The following is a 16,011-nucleotide window of genomic DNA, read 5'->3' on the forward strand; positions in this document are numbered from 1 at the left end:
TCACGGAAGTAATTCTTCTTGTTAGAGTTTACATAAGATCTGAATTAAATCCTAGCTTTGTATTTGAGATTGTAGTTTTGTACTATTTCCATTACTATATAAACATATGATAAAGAGATGCTAATATTTATGCCATTTTAATGGAAAAATTAGACTTCCAGGTCAAGCAGAGTTGTTGGATAATAAGCTTGACAAGGCACTAGGTGAGATATTGTAGATCCAGTTTTTAAGTACTAAAAGACTGAGGAAGACTATTTAAGTCAAGAGAAGACATTAGAAGCATTGATACTTGATGTTCAGAAGGAAAAGTCTAGAAAGGAATTTGGAAAGCTTTGAAGTCTGTAGCTGGATGATGGTGGAAGCAAGGGATGGAATATTTGTCTGGAGTTATAAAATGGCTAAAACAGCTTTTTATTTTACTGAAAGTGGTGACATTTGCAATACAGCATATAGGTGTTATTAAAGCCACATCAAAGGAAGCTAAATAAGAAAACCCATGGGATTTTGAAAATACATTCTGTATTTCTTTACTTTCTCTAGTCCCACCCAAAGGTGAATTCTCTAATGTGCGAGAGCTTGCCAAGCTCACGCTGTGTTAGGCAGCTTACACAGTGAGCAAACTACTGCCTGTACTCAGTGGTGTGCATGATTTTTCTGGGCTGGAAGGAAAGAGTTACAGACAAACTTAGAGCCTGTGGAAAAAAGGTCTTCACTCACAATGGAATTTGTCAAGCAGACACAGATATGCCATGGAATTTTTCACACTTACTGATGGCTAATGGACTGTCTGGCAGCTCAGTTTAAGTATGAAAACTCTTGCCTTCCTTTTTTCTGTATAGCACGCATGAGGAGAGAACATTGCTGCATCATCCGGTGCTTCTAGGGTGTTACATTGAGAGCTGATCCCACCCTGATTAACTTCTGAGAACAGGCAGCTCACAGCATAACACTATTCTCTTTTTAAAATTTATTTTCCACTCTTCTTTCCTGCTTGATTAATACTACAGCTATTTTTGCCTGAAACACAGAATTACTTCTCTGTACAGTTCTTAGTGAGAGATCCAAAAGGCTTCTTTCCTAGTATGCCACAATTAAATAGGAAAAGGTTATCTGGCCTTTCTGAGAGCTCATTTAAAATGAAGGGAATAAGAATATTTTATCTATTTTTTTTTCTGAATAATAACGTGTGGAGATTACAGTTTGCATCTTGGTCCAAAATCCAATCAATTCTTTTTATTTCTGTATGTAATGTAATTCTTCGGCATTTGAAGAAGATGGCACTGGAAAACAGTGCATATGGGTTGGGTTTTTACTTTCTATAAGCAAGTTATTTTGATATAATGAATGAAGTAATGAATAGAAGCCCATCCTCTGTCAGAAAGAGTTGATCAAATGTGAATTAAATAACCAGGCTGTATTAAAGTCGGTGACTAAAATGGTAAGTGTTAATATGATTCATTCCAAACTGTAGGTATTAAATACACTAGATAAAAATTTATCTTGGTTTGCTAAAGTCAAGTTAATTGGAAGAAGGGTATGCAAGAGCGGGTGGCATTTTGTTTTGTCATGTTCTGACCACAGGCTGTTTCAGAATAGTTTGAGTTTGTTAAAAGGCAGATTTTGCTGGAAGGGCTAAATGCAGGATTGTGTTTTGTCAATTTCTAATAGGAGTAGAATTTCATTAGCACTACTATTCATTTGTGTTGTGGGAGGAAGAGTAAAATAGATTCTCATTGACTTAAAATGTCACTGTCAATTCTAACTGCTGGAATTCTCTGCAGTTTTTTGGCTGAATATATGAAAGAAAATAGGACTGTGGGTCAGCCCTGCTCACTCTAATTAGGATCCATGAGGCTTTGTGTGGGCTTTTACATTTGTGGGTTTTGTTGTTGTATAACATTGTGTTTTTGTCTTTTCTTCTAACACCCACACGCTCTTTGCTTTCTGATACTGCTTCATATTTATTTCTGTAATGCAAACTGTCCTCTTGATTGCAGAAGCATTTTTTGTTGTGCCTATACTTCATACCTTTCTGTCCCTGATCTCTTGGAAAGTCTTTGGCATTTCTTTGCTTGGTCTATCCAACATAATGTTTACATGATTTTCTTGTCCCACTGCTGACAGTCCTTTCTTTATCATTTTTCTCAAACTTGAGTTTATCTTCTCCTTCAAAGAGCTGTACGAAAAATATGTGTATCCCTATTTCTCTCTTCACATTCATTCTTCTGTTCTGTCTTTATAAGCTGTGTTTGTGTCACAAATTTCAGAATACTCCTTATAGGGCAGCCTTTGAAATCAAAGTCTGCATACTGGCAGGAAGATATATGTGATTAGCTTTTGCTTTGGCATAAACAGAAGAATTACCATATCTGCCAGTTCCAAACACATAGACTTGCAAGCTGGCTCCTAAATCCTAAACTTCTTGGAAAAAGGTTTCTTCTTTTGTTTTGGTAGAAATACTTAGTAAAGATTACTGGAAAATTCTGTCCTCCCTGCTCAAAGTGACAGATGATATTGATACGGAATTTCCTGCTAGTTGTTATGAACAGCCTTCAAAATATGGCTGCCATGGAATTCTTTATTAACACTCAAGTGAAGTGACTTGAAAACAAAGCAAATGAACTCAGAAATTCCTGTTATTAATCTTGCATTCAGAAGTACCACATTAGCTGAAAATCACTTCAGCTTCTTGTGACTTTTTGGTCCTGTAACTTGTGGAGACAAAGTGTTGTTCTCCTGCAATTGTTTTCTATACCTTAAATTCATGTGAGGAAAGGCTTTCATTTACAGATGGTCAATTTCCCCATCAAAATTTGTAATAACTGCATTATTTTTTCCAGATTTTGCTGCAAGTTTTTAAACTTTCAGAATAACTGCCTACATTCCCTCTTCTAATAACCTCAAAGGCAGTTATATTACCTGGAAAGGCTTCATTGCTTGTTCTCTGATGTTTTTAAAGTTAATACCATTGGTGTTCATTATAACTATTGGAGACCTGATATTTACAGGTCTTTGAGGAAAAATGAGGCATCCCTTCAAACACTTGGGGACTTCCTCCTTGGTTCAGTAAGTTTGATGTCTTTATAGGTGCAATTAATGGAAGTGTGTTCGACAGGGAGGGTTATTTCTCTAAGTCCAAAAGAGCACGTTAGACATAAACAATTGCAAATACAAGTATTGTTACTCCCCCAACTGTTCCACAGTAGGTAAAGTCTAGCACTTCGTTTTTAAAATATGGCTTTAGTTGAACTACTGCTTCTCAAAATATTTCCACTTATCTCTGAAGTCATAATTATGGTATTCATCGTATTTGAATATAATTGCTGCACTTTGCATTCCATTCAAGTCATAGGACTTCAGTAAGGAATTAATTTCAGCTGTTGCTTTCTTGCCTACTGGAATCTGAATTTTGGACTTAATCACCTTTGGTTTTTATCAGTTACAGTGTAATGTTTCTAATGAGGCTGTCTCATTCATGGAGTATTACTCTAAAATGGAACTAGACATTTTTACAAAATAATAAGTAAATACCACGTAGGTGGTTATAGGTGGTTATCAGGTGAACAGAGATTTCTGGATATAGCAACTACAACAGCCCCATGTTAATCCTGTTGTAGACAAATTCTCCTAAATTATTTAATCTCTTTTGAGAAAAATACTATCTCTGTATAACAAGACTTAGTACTTGTCAAGTGTTTGAGGTGCTCTGCTTTACGATAGGTGTTGCTGGGTAGTTACAAATATTTATTCTATTATGGTGCAATATTAATGAGTAGAACAGACCAGTAATATACACATGCCTCTCTCACATATCCTGAAAGAATTAAAACACTCAAAAAAGAAATTGGAATATTTAGAGACTTGTGCTCCTGATACATGAAGTTAAAGATGAAGCATTTTCAAAAGCCTGATAAATGCAATAAACTACAGATTCATCAGCTTGTTCACTGTGTGCTGCCAATCACACAGAAATTGGGATGAAGCTTTGAAGTAATGTAGGACTATATAATAATATTATTCTGTGCCTTTTTGGAATGTGTGACCTCTTCATGGAGAGAATTGCACATCTGCGCTCCAAAGTAGATATTCTCAGTTTGGAACTGATTAGAAAAGAGTTGCTAAGCCCAGTCATTTTCTATTACAACCGTGGTGTTTTATGTATTTAAATGTAACAGATTTGCTCCTAAAAATAATTAGTGTTTGTGTTTTTTCTCTCTTTATTTGATTTGGAAAGGCTTTCTCTGATGGGTAAAATTGTCCTGATTTCCACCAGAATGAACATTATGAATAGCTTCTCATTTTAGAGCCGTAGAGTTTGAGCACACATCAGTGAGAACTTTAATGGAACATGACGATGCTTGACCTTGTTGTCCCTGCTGCCTTTCTCTTTTCCTTATCTCTGTTGAAGGAGAATGAGTGTTGGGAGAAGTTGCTCACAGCAGCTTTCTCTCTTCCCCAGTGCTGGGTCCCCTCCTTTGCTGCTGCTGAGCCGTGCCTGGTCCTCTCTGCTTTGCTGTGCAGTGACATTGCTGCTGCACACCCTGAACAGAGGAATGTGCAAGTCAAAGGCGGTGCAATAGAGAATGGGGCCTGGGAGGTTTGTGGAGCATCTCCAGCTCTCCCCACCAGCCCAGTGTGGAGACAGGCTCAGGACATGCTGAGCACAAATCATTCTGAGGCTCTCTGCACATTTTTCTCTTTATCACTTCTTTTCTTTATCTTCTTTTACTGGGATACTGTGAAGTTTCTTAGTCCTTGGGTATTATTTCCATGTGCAGCCTTGCAGCTGAGCAATTGTAGCAATACCAGAGTTCAATTTAACAATATTTATTCAAGAGCTTGGGTCCTTGACTGATTTGTAGAGGACAAATGAAAAGAGCAATTGCAAATGGGTTTCTGTGCTATTAGAGCTCTAAACAACCTTCCCTCTTGGCTGTGTGTCAGATCATACCTCAAGGAGGGATGGGTGGGCTATGAACCTTAAAAAGATTTAAATACTTAAGTGCAGGGTCAACCTTTCATATCAGTGGGTGTCTTAAACTGGTCTTGAAGTGCTCAGCAGTAATAATTTTCTTTAATATTTTCAGGTAGCATTGAAGGTGGTAATAGCGTGGCACATGTTTTTGAATCTTTACATTTCTTAATAATATTTCCCTATAATTTACTTAAAATTTCACTATAGAACCTTGGCTTTGGATTAATTTTAAAAAAGCATAGTTGCAGCTGTGTTGTGCTGATTTGTATCTAGTATATCGATAGCTGCACAAAAACTTGGTAAGCCAGAGAAAGAACCAAGCCAGGAGAGAAAAAGGTTGTTAGGAAGATCTTTTAAAGGAGAGACATTAGCATGCAACTTCCTTCATTACTCAGCTATTTTAGGGTATTCCATCAGTGCATAACATTAATCAAGGGAAAGGGAACTACTAGCTTGCAGCCTCTACTCTGTAGATCCTTGAGGCTGTGTAACCTCTCTTCCCATACGAATTTGTAGACTTCACCTGTTTCTGGAGCTATCAGTCCCAGTGTACTGCAGCACTGGCCATTCTCCTCAGTGAGAGCCCCTTTTTTTTGCTTTATTCCTCTCAGGTGTGCAGAAAGTGGCAGGCTTCAGTTGATTCTGGCAAGAAGCCATAATAGTGATGCAAGAAGGCTGTCATCTTCTGGTACACAGAAGTGGTTTCTAGATGTGAAATCCATACCCTGATCCGTTGCTTCAGCTGCTGTTTCAGTGGCACTGCTTGGGTTCAGTCTGTCACTGAAACATTCCTGCTTTGTTGTTTACATGTGGTTCTGTGGCTGATCTATGGCTCAGTGGGAGATAACTGCCTGGTCTCTTCATTTTTCTATTATTTCACATATGAAAAGGATGTATTGGCCACTCTTAAAGAAGTAGCCTTATCAAAGAGAAAAGGTAATTACAAATTACCATTAACATTCTTTGAGGAGGGGTAATTGTGAGAAATTGGGAGGAACAGCAGAATGGAAAAGTTTTAAGTGCCAGTATCTCTGGCCTCCTGTTTAAGCATCAAGCCTGCCTTGTATAATAAAAGCTATTTATAAATTGCTGCTCTGTTAAACGTGTACAGAATTTTACGATGCATAAATTGGGAAGCAGAGCCAGCTAAGGGACTTAGCAGAGTGATGAATGGATGACAGGGTGCAAGACTGAAACTGTGTTTTATTCATGGATTGTGAGGTCAAGAAAAAGAACTGCTGGGAAGGGCTGGCAGTTGAAGGAGAAAGATACAGAACCCAAGAGATAAAAAAATCCAGTAATCTAAGAATTATCAAACCACATTGTCACATTTCTTTTTGACAGTTACAACTCCAGGTAGTAGCTTTTTATTTTTACTTTGCTACATTTTCAAGAGTTATTTTTATTCTTTCTCCCAGTTCCAGTTGCATCACTGTCATCGGCTGCTTCCCGTGTCACAGCCTTAATTCTCCTAAATCTCAGTAATTTATTCTCTTACATTTTAAGGAACAGGTAAGAAAAGGGTTTTTTCCCTACACACACACACTTTTGTTTTGATACAGCCATCCACCCCCACCCATTTACAGTGCAGAAGGTGCGTGATCATGCAATCCAAAGTCATAGTCTTGATCTGGGGCCCAGCTTGAAGTTCATTAATCTGTTCAGTTTGGGCTGAATTTGTCAGGGCTTAAAAGATTGTTAGAGACTGACAAATCATTAAGATGCTGTTTCATTCTGTTGGTTGTGCAAGTATTCCTGATCAGAATGTAGTTAATGCAAGTAAATTCCAAACACATGAGTTAAGTTCATTAGGTTGCAATCACTGTTTCTAGTTTTGTCACAGGATATGTTCAACCCGCAGGTACATTTTATATCCACAAATACCACAAAAGAGAGAAAGAAATCAAGGCTAGAATACAGCTACTTTGGACCAATTAATGAAATCTGATTTCCTTTCATGAATTTATTGTAGGATCTTCCTGTATTTAATTTAAAATTGGCAGCTAGATTGTTTAAGGAATATGTGGTTGCACTTAAAAATGCATGTTTTTCTCACATGTTCTCATTGTCTTGCATCTGTAGGGATTTCTGCCAAAAAATATTGGAAAGGAAATCAAAGAGGCACTCAAGATAATCATCACACAGAAGAATTCCCTTACCTGGTAGGAAATGAGAAAATACACCCTGATTAGTTTTACAGTAGCAATGGCCTTTAGTTTTCTTCTGGTAGCTTGTATGGTATTTAAGAAAACAGGTGAAGTAAAGGACTTTGATATTTGGGGAATCTGCAGCACTTTTTTCATGCAGAAATGACAAGAGATTCACTTTTACAAGCCCCACTATCCTGACATACTCTTGCTATTTCCACATTGTAATGCTTTAATTTGAATTAAAAAAAAGAAAATGTTGGTTGTGATTCTTTATAAATGAAATACGTCTGACAGTGCCTGCAGTGTTGGTTTTGGTCTAATTTCTGTGTTGCAAACTAACAGTATTTGCTGGCCAGATTTTATCCTGCTTTTGCCACCAGTGTTGCTGAAGACCCCTTCAGAACGTGGAGGGGGAGTGGGTTGAGAGTGAGTTCATTCTTTTCATAGCATCCTTTACAGCAGAGTGATACGTTTCTGGGAAAGGCCTGTTTCTCTCCAGGCTTGCAGTATCAATCTGATGAGCCTGTAGTCTGGGAATGGATGAGTGGGATCCACAGCTGAGCTGTCAGTGGGCACTCCTCCCGAATTGCTCTGGATGCTGGCTGGTCTGCTAGGAAAACTGACTGTGCCCTTAGTTCAGCAGTATAGCCTATATCTTAGTCTACTGATTTTACCTACATGTTGATCCAAAATGTGACAAATTTGTTTAGTGCATCTGTCCTCACTGGTTGGACTAAGGTTCTTCACCCTACAGCGACTACTTGGATTTTTATTTTATTTTCTATAGCAAATGCAATTTGAGAGGGATATTAAAGTTTGTTTGCACCGATAGTACCTTGTGATTGGAATAACATAAATGTCTGTTCTGTAAATAATGGCAAATACAGCCTGCATGCTAAGCAGAATGCAAGGGGAGCATTGTGGTTGTTTTGTGTATGATTCTAGATCTTAAGTTTGAAGTTAAGGGTCTATTAATATTTTTGAAAAAGAGGTTAGGCCAGGTATTTTCCCCAATAGTAATTACTTGATACTTGTCTTATAAAGTGTCAGTGATGTTTCTTTTAGAGGAACATATTTTTGGTAGCTCTTTGTTTTATGCATAAAGGCAATATATATGTATGAATATTATTAGTGTTAGTATTGTACGATAATCAGAAATGGCTTTCCCATCACTCTCGATAAAATTTTAAAATTAAGTATAAGAGCCCACCTTTCAGTTTACAAATTAAGCAATGTCAAGCAGTACATATGAAATCCCATGCAATTTTTCACTTTTTACATTGTTCAGAGTAGGAAACGATTTTGCCATGGAGTAGGACTGCGTTTGCAATAGTTAATAGCAGCACTTTTTTGGAAATGCGGCAAAGATGGCATTGCCTGTTTCCACATATCACAGTTGGCTCACTAAGTGCCATATTTTCTTTTAAGTGCTTTCCCTGCTGTTATTTCCTCCGTGGAAAGTTGATGGTTGAATCAGTCCCTGAAAGCAGAGTGCCCCTGGGAGAAGCTAAGGACACACAGGAAACGAGCTTGGTCTCAATACAGGTGTTGGTTCATACATGAGCTGGATTTATGTGTAGTATAATCAGACAAAATGGTGCAGTGAAGAGAATTCTTTGTTACTTTGTTCTTTCTGTGTATGGGATTTTTATGGAAATTAGTGGACATGCAGCATTATGCATTTGGCTTGAAATATGAAGTGGGAAGGAGAGTACATGATGTCTTACACAGAGCTCTGGAAAGGAAGCAAATTGCATGCCTACCTGAAAATAAAAGGCTCACTAACATGGTGTTTAATGTGTTTTCCCAAGAAAGCAATTACATATTTTAATCCTGGAGTCTATGAAGTGTATGCATTACATGTGTCACTTTTGTATACATTGTTTGGCTTCTCTCTGGATTTGACAAATTAGACTTGGTTTGGACCAAAGCCAAATAATATGAGCCAATTTCATGCCTTGTGGGTTATTGAAGAGAATGTTTGGTACCTAAAGCTTCAGTTTGCTGGCTCCACTCCCATTTCTCTTAATCCCTTTGAGAATCTTGGTTATAACTCTCTTTCAGGGGCTCAACAATTTTTGAATACTGGGTTACTATACCAGTGGAATGGAATGAATTTTAAATATGATCTCTCTTTCCCCTGACATTTTTCCCTTTCTGGTTTGCAGTCTCCTTTTTTTCTAATTCTAGAGAGCAACTATGTGAGATCACAAAATATGCTTTGATCTTACTGGAGCCTTGTCACAAAAGTCACTATCTGAACTTGGCATAAGAGGATGTTCAGGGCAGTAATTTGATTTTGTTTTCTGTATCTCTGCAATATATTTAATAAAGAGTCAATGAGCTGTTCTCTTACTAAAGCATGTGTTTCTCTTTTGCTTGACAAGGTTCCTTACAAGGCAGGGCTGCTGGTTTTCTGCTGTAACAGCAGCATGGGGAAGACAAACAAACAATAAATTTTTGTTGTTGGAGTAGAATATGCTTTGGTCAAATGTGAGCTTTTATAATAAATTATGGCTGGATTTTGTTGCATACAATCCAATGAATTGTGTGAGTTTATTGTGAGATGACTACTTGAGATGCCTATTAAACTTGTCTTAAAGGCTTTTATTTTTAATGGTCTGTTACCCTCTTCATGTAGTTCTTATTATTTCAGTTTGCTAAGGTCCAAACAAATATTATAAATGGGAGAAGATATGTAAAGATGTTCTGAAAATGTGATTTGTGAACCTTTTTGGAATTTTTGGGATATAAGTATAAGTACAGAAAGTCTGTTAGAGCATTTTAAAGACTGCAAGAGAACAGTTTTCATGGAAAGAAATTATTCATTACATAACAAAATGAATGTATTGATCATACTTTAAGAAGCAAAGGTCAAGATTTTACTCAATTTACACAGGATGCTGCATGAAAACACATAATTTTAAAAGAAGTTTGAATTGTATTAATGTTCACCATCTAGAAATGTTTGTATAGCAGCTTTTGCTTTTCCCATATAGGAGATGACTTCTGTAATCCATGTTACCGATACACTGTAGAAAGTTTAATAATAGTACAGCTTTATTAGTGCATAAATCTCTGTTATGGCAACATAAATCTCCTATGACAAACTTAAGACAAAATCATATTAATTGTGTCCTTCTTTTGTCTTCAGCTGAGTCATGTACAGATTCTTTGACAAAATTAAGTAAGAAGAAATGCAAAGAGGCTGCTTGTCAGCTTCATCTATATAGGCAAAGTAAAATAACTTAAAATAGGGAGTAACTGTTAACACTTCCTGCAGAGAAGGCGTTGTATAGATATTGATAAATTTGTCTCTTTCATGATGACAAAGTCCTCAACCACATGGAAAGAAAAGAATCTAGTGTGATATAACCAGAGCAATTGACATTAATACGTTGTAGCTGAGATTCTTGGCAAGAAATCCAATGGGCTGGAAGATGAGGAAAATCATAATCTGGTAGCATAAACTCTTCAAGACAAAACTGTATGTATTCTCAGTGTAGGTCACTGTCTATGGGGAATGTCATCATACTTTCCTCATGTTGCAAATGGCAGCCGCTAATAAGGAGCTTTGGATCAATTGATTCATTTCTGACTGCAGTTGCTTACCCATGGTGCACTGTAATGAGCTTATTTTCCATAGAGATTGTATTTAGGTGGGGGCAGTGTAGAGAGAAAAAAAAAATAACTTGAGGGATTATAAAGAAAGCAAGGAACGTGATTTAAAATCCTTCATGTGGAAAGAGGGGCTTAGAGATGCCTGTTTTTCCTCACTTTTTGCATGGATACTCTTAATTTTACTAGCATCTCTAATTAACTATCTCTGTTCCAGTGACCTTCAATGTACAGACAGGGATTTGCATGAAAGTGAGAAAATTTACAAAGGTTAAGATTTGGCTTTAGCTTCTCCTTAGTCTGGTTATTTTTGTTTTAGTATAATGATTGAGATTCTAAGGATAATTACCACAGCATCTGATGTGGACTAAGATCTGCCAGGAGAGCTGTTTTTAACCATGCTGCTAAAAGTTCCAGTAAATTATTAATAAATTTGGTATCTTGTTTGGCAAAATCTGATAATACTTATCTTCAGTGTTCATAAGCTATGTAGTAGGCTGTTGAAGGAGTTTCTTTAGAAATTAAAGAGAAATAGCAATTTTTAAAGGAAAACTACTTTCTTTGTCTGAGCTCTGGTAGGGTGTAGGTAATCAAATTCAGCATCATGAATAAAAACCCAGAAATGTGTGGAACAGTTTTTGGTTTATGGTTGTTATTCCTCATTAGAAGCAGCTTATTTGTCTCCATATATACTGGGGGAAAGGATCTGTGTTAATTGCAAGTTCTCAAAAATGTAATTGTTTCTAATAGTCTTGTACTGTGCTACAGATTCTAGATCTCATGACAAGCAGCATATATTGAATGAAAGGTGGCAGGGTGGGGATGTGGGACTTGTGGCACTGTAAGAGAAGGATGTACAAAATGCTTCTGCTTCCTGGAGCCAGAGACCATCAGTCAATGACAATCTGTGTCTTGTCTCTTGGTAAAGCTGCGGCTCATTGTTCTGAGGCAGAGTTCACCTTTAAGTTTAGACATGTGAACTGTCACCAAGTGTAATCTGGTGTCAAGAGACATCAACTGTTTGTGACCTTGAATGAATCATTTGTCTTATGAGGAACAGAGTGTTATTTAAGTAATAAAGTTATTATCTCAAAAAGTCTGAAGCACATCTTTTTCAGTTCAGGATTATGAGTATATAAGCATTCAGGTATTTTTAGGGACTCCATTGGGTATTTCTGTTCATTCAGCAATCCTTTAATGAAATATGCTTTCTCTTTCTTCCCTTTAATATGATTAGTCATTTAATAAGAAAAATAGATTCAAGAAGTTGTGGGAGAATTCAAAAGTCCTATGAACAAGTTTAAAATACATCATAACTGATGTTTTCATCTAGCCTGGTGTTTCTTGCCTGCCCTGGCAGCTGTCACCTGCCTTAGCATCTGGGAAAAGCAGAAAGTTATGAATTACTGTTCTCATGTTCCTGTTTTATCCTGGTTCCTCTTTCCTCTTCCATATGAGAACTGACTATTCCTTCTTTTTCATTTCTTGCTGCAAAATACAGCATGTCTGAAAACACATGATCTTGCTTTACAGCTCTTGTTCCTATGGGCATGAGTGCTTTTTCCTCAAGTGAAATGCCTGGCAGGAATGATGCTTAATATGCAGGATGTTACTACTATACAAGAATGCAGGGAATGTTCTGGCATTAACAATTTACAAAAAAAGTTGAATAGACTCAGCTATAAAAATACTGAGATTTACAAACCAGAGAAAATGAGGCATCCTTTGCCCTTCATCCCAACAAGTGCTGGTCAGGGCCTAGAAAGTGGGAAACCTGATTCAGCACCGAGACTGTAAATCATCCCTCTTCCATCTTGGGCAGGTGCTTACTCTGCAGGGTTTGCTGGCCCAGGCACTCTCAGTTTCTTTTCTCTTGCTTTCTTCCAGGATATTTAAAATGTCCCAGCTTGCTTGCAATCTTTTGTTTGAGTTAGTTCCAGAATAGATCTGTGTGTCAGGAGAGTTCAGAAAGTTGCTGCTTGCTTTGACGTTAGGTCTGCTTTGGTCCCATCACTGGAGAAGGTTCACTTTGAATGCTCAGTTTTGTGGTAGGTCTAGTCTAACTCATTGGGCAGTGCACACAAAAAGCTCTCTCTCTTCTTCAGTGCTGCTCATGTTTGATAGCAGGAGCACAGGAAGGGAGGTTGGGACAGCTCCTGTCACCACGAGGGAGCTGCTGCCTTGGCTTGGCTGTTAACTCTGAGTCACAGGCAGAGAAGGAGGAGCCCCCCCAGAGCTTTTCCATTAAGGGGAGCTCCTCTTTCTCCTCTCTTTTTTGTGAATCTGGCCTTCATTTCACAGCTTTTGTTACAAGTCTGAAATGGAATATGTCATGTCAAAATGAAATTTTGAGAGGGTATGAGCAAGAGAAGGAGATATTTCAAATTCAGTTCAATCTGCCGAACCAAGAAATCAATTATTCACACTGCCTGAGTTAGGACATAAAATGAAATAATGTAATATTGTCACTTAACTTTTCTCTCAGTAGTTTTAAGCAGGATATTTTAGCTCAGAAATGGGGGTGGGTGGAGGTGTTGCTGTTGGGTTTTTTTGTTAGTTGTGTGTTACTGTTTTAGGGGGTGGTGTTTGTCGTTGGGATCTTTGGGGACTAGAATGTATGGAGTATTGACTGTGTGGGATGGCTCAGTGCTATGGACTAGAGGGGGGAAGGACACCTGAATTCCCTAGGCAGTGTAGTGAATGTGTGTCTGAGTGTGGTGTGATGCTGAAGCCCCTCAGGCTAAGAGCTGATGAGGGCATGGTCCAGGATGTCGTGGCTGCAGAGCCGATGCAAATGAGCAGAACATAAGTACAAATGTGCTTTTAGTAATGGCTGATCTGTTTCACTATAAGAAAATAGGTCACTGAATAGCAAGAAACATAAAAATTCTAAACTACATAAATTTCAATAAATGTGGGAATTTTCAGATCTAATATAAGGCTCTCAGCAACAGAAGTTCTTAAATAATAATTTAAAATAATTTTTAGCACCTTTTATGCTGTCTCTGAAAAATATGCATCATCAATGGCTGATATTAAGACAGTGTGTTCTGCATGCTTAGTCTTGCATCAAGCAGTTCATTCCCTAAAGGAATATTTGACTTAAGGGAATAGTGCAGCAATTAATTGGAAATAATACACAACGCTAATGGTTCCTTTTAGTATGTTAGTGAATGCAGAAAGGCTTTAGCAAATCTTTGCAGTCCAAGAGGGTAAAAAGTGACTGTGTGCCCTCCTGAAGACCTGTCTATATAGAAATGGAATCATCTTTGTTTTCTTCATTCACTACCCCAGGCCAGCATGTGAATCAAGCTCTTGCCGGGATTTAGTACTGCAGCTTCGAGCTATTTATATTAGGATAGGAGGGAGTAAGCTATTCATAGCTAGGCACAAGTGGAAGGAGATACAGGGAGGCAGAAATGGCGTTGGGATTAGGATCCTTGCAGTAGGCAGTGACTTTATAGCTTTTCAGCTCACTCCTCTCCTGTTTGTAGTGAACCTTCATTTCCCTGGTGTTATGTCTGCATCTTGTCTAGGATTTGTCATTCCATCCTCAGTCCCTTTTTTCCTTGAATTTTTTCTTCCATTTTCACTTTTCTGAAAGACTTTTCTCCCTGTCCATTTCATTCCAGTTTCCTCATAAGATTTCCCTCACATGGAAATAATGTTTCTCACATGTTCCCACATTCAATCCCACAACATTATTCTGTGTTTCCTGGTATAGGGCGCCACTTTTTGCCAACACTTTGCATGACTTGTGCACTTGTAGTGTTGTTTTAGTTTTCAGAGATGGGGGGCTTTAGGTGATAGGAAGACATTTTTTATATTTTCTCTGCATGATGATGTATTTGTTGTGCCACCTATGAGCCATTTCTAAACTGTGGGGAAGGAAGAGTCTTTTGCTTTTCCATGAAGTTCCCAAACTATGCTGAATGGGGGAGAGAACTTCATTATATGTTTAAGTAGTGATTCACTCTTGTAAGTGTGGTTGTATAAAGCTCTGACTTAATGTTCCCATATATGAAAATACCATATGTTACAGATACACTGGGAGATGGAGCCAAATAAGAAAATTCGGTTCTCTTTTATTTTTAAAATTGACTTAATTCCACTAGAAAGATCTCATTTATTAAATGAGTAGGTGTTCTGAAACAATTTCAAACCTATTTATGGAACTTTAATAGAGATTAGATCTGTTTATAGAATTTCACAGCTTTAATGGCAAAAATCCACAAATGTGGTCTTAATCTTTCTTAAATTCTAAATAGTTCTCTCAGGAGAGATGTGTTGTTTTCTTTACTTTTGGTTTTCTCTTAATTTTGTTAGTCATTGGAAGTTGCTAACATTCTTAGCATTGAAGAGATCTAAAAATTGAATCTGAAGCATTGGAAATGGTCTTCTGTCTTCCTTGTGCTTTATCTATTTACATGAAAAAGTCTGGGTTATTGACACTGTATCATATTTATTGTAGGTTCCTGGATCTTGTTGCCATAGTTACATCTGGTAGTCAGGAAGAGTTTTGCTGGGCTCAAAGTTATGCTAATTGACAGTTTCTTAGGGAGAATAATCCTCAAATTTCAGGGAATAATCATTCTTTCTTGCTCTAAAACTTCAGGAAGCACTTAAGTTTTCAGCCACAACGATATCCCCGTCCAACCCAGTTTGATACCAAGGCTGTGTATAGTTAATTTTTCTCAAAGACTGTTCTTTATCCTTGGATGCTTTTTGCTGTTTGATCAGTCCTCCCCTTGCTTTCCTCCTCTTCCCCCATCTCAGAAAACAATGGCCCTTTTCTGATGCTAGTATAGATTTTTCTGAAGAAGTGACAGTAATACAATGTCTGCCTTGAGTTTCAAGGTTCTGCTTTTTTGTGGGTAATGCAACCTATTGTCCAAAGAAAGATAATCAGGGTTAATCACATGGAAAATCAAAATATTATTACTGATGCACCATTCATCTGTCTTACATGTTCTTAAAGTAAATTTACTTACTCTTACAAAAGGAAGAAAAAAAACCCCAAATGCAGAAAATGCCACCAGAACTTCATTGTTTAGTTCTGGACTTTCTCTCTTGTTATTCTTGTTGAAAAAAGAGAAGAAACAGCCAGACCGATGTAACTGAACAGAGACATGGAACTGCAGTTTCTAAACCCCTGGTCTGTGTAAATGGTACCTAACAGGAAACCTGGGGCTTCAGGATTCCCAAGATGGGATAAGGTATAGAATTTGCTAATTTAAAGTGTTTTAAGATACAAGCAAGCTGTATCTA

The sequence above is a fragment of the Poecile atricapillus genome, chromosome 16 (genome assembly GCF_030490865.1).
Source record: "Poecile atricapillus isolate bPoeAtr1 chromosome 16, bPoeAtr1.hap1, whole genome shotgun sequence".
In the NCBI taxonomy this organism is placed as follows: domain Eukaryota; kingdom Metazoa; phylum Chordata; class Aves; order Passeriformes; family Paridae; genus Poecile; species Poecile atricapillus.